Below are 1,746 nucleotides of genomic sequence, written 5' to 3' on the forward strand. Positions count from 1 at the left end.
TTTCTTGTGTGGTTTGTGCCTTTTTTCTTATCAAACATATATCGTCATCATATTCTCTTCACCTCCACTTCTGCCTCAAGTAACACCTTTAAACTTTAGCGTAATTGTCTTGCAAGGGCCATAAAACTCTTATTAACGCTTAAATCATTTCTGTTTTGCTGACTGTCTCTCAACTTTGTCACTGTTCGTGCCTTCATGTAACTATGGCGTGAGTGGTTGGCGAGTGCTCTGGTGTAGTTTGCTCCTTCTTTCCTATCAAACAACTGTCGTCCTTATCTCTCCTTAGTTCCTATCAAACAACTGTCGTCCTTATCTCTCCTTCTTTCCTATCAAACAACTATCGTCCTTATCTCTCCTTCTTTTTGTGCTTTTTACTCTCACCTCTAACCGTTGGCTCTTACATGACTAAATTGTCTTGCAAGTGCCGTAAAACATTTCGAAAGGAAGTGTCTATTTGCAACGCCGCGTTGCGATTAGCGCCAGTGCTAAATAAAACGCCGCGTTGCGATTAGCGCCAGTGCTAAATAAAACGCCGCGTTGCGATTAGCGCCAGTGCTAAATAAAACGACGTGTCGCCGTGTGTAAAATATCAAGCTTAATCTGCACATTGTTATCGGAAGTTCTGATGGCCGAAGTGACAGCGCGTCTGCGCTTGAAGTCAAACCAGTATTTTTTTTTTAGCGTGGGTTCGATCCCGGCCGTGAACGGTTTTTTTTTTTGGTTGTTGTTGTTGTTGTTGTTGTTGTTGTTGTTGTTGTCCTCTTCTCGACTGACCAACAAATTGTTCCCATAATTATATCTTGTTGCTTTGTAGTTTTTTATGTGGTGATGAAGCATGCACATTCTGGTTTTGTCCCCTAGAGGAGCTCAGTACAAAGTAGGCCTTAGTAACGTTCTCTAGGCCTAACTTAAAGTTCGAGTTGCACCGTCTTGTTATTGTTATCCAAGCGTCTTTCGACTTAAACTTGCTCAAACTCTAACTCAGATGATTATGATTATGAGAGATGAACAAGACATCTACTTTTGTGCAAACAATGTCAGAAACAATTGTTAGATCCAATCTAGATCTAGATTTTTCTAGATCTAGATCTAGATCTAGATCCACCCAATATTGATGGAAATATGACAACGTCATAAAAAAGGAGTCAAATCCTAGGAGGTTTATCACAAAACTGAGAACGCTTCCACAATTCAGGCAGAACTACAATATTATCATGTAGAAACGATGGCTACTAGATCTACATCTAGATATCTAGATCTAGATTCTAGATCTAGTACTGGCGTTTCAAATAGCACGAGGGCTATTCAGAACGCGGCGTTGCAAATAGCGCTTACCATTTCTAAAACAAACCAAACGTGTATGACGCTTACTGACACAGTATGTGCCCCAGTTACCGGTTTCTTTGACTATTTTCTGAGCTAGGTATTCTGTGTCTGACGCGATGTGGAATGTTCTGATACGTTGATCTCATCAGTTTCAACTTTTCTTCAGATTTTTTTAATGCATTATTTTCACGTCTGAATTATCTCATTGAGGTCGAGCATTCTGGTATTACGACAACGCTGTTTTGTGACGCTTTGAAAATCGTTATTCATACGTATTATTTTTCAATTCTGTGTTCTTCATCTGAAACCCAGACAGACGACTTCATGCAAACTAGGAAATATGCAAATTCGTGTTTCTGGAATGTGTATGATAGTTTGAAATGTGATGCAACATTCCCTTTGGTCACACTCACACACACA

General features: G+C 39.8%; 1 protein-coding gene across 1 annotated transcript in view; it reads left to right on the forward strand.

Annotated features, from left to right (window-relative positions):
• LOC101853620 (centrosomal protein of 170 kDa protein B) overlaps window positions 1-1,746 on the forward strand; it is a gene marked incomplete in the record, with an annotated part of 149,958 nt that overhangs the window by 87,494 nt on the left and 60,718 nt on the right.

This window comes from Aplysia californica, unplaced genomic scaffold (genome assembly GCF_000002075.1).
Source record: "Aplysia californica isolate F4 #8 unplaced genomic scaffold, AplCal3.0 scaffold00189, whole genome shotgun sequence".
Lineage (NCBI taxonomy): Eukaryota > Metazoa > Mollusca > Gastropoda > Aplysiida > Aplysiidae > Aplysia > Aplysia californica.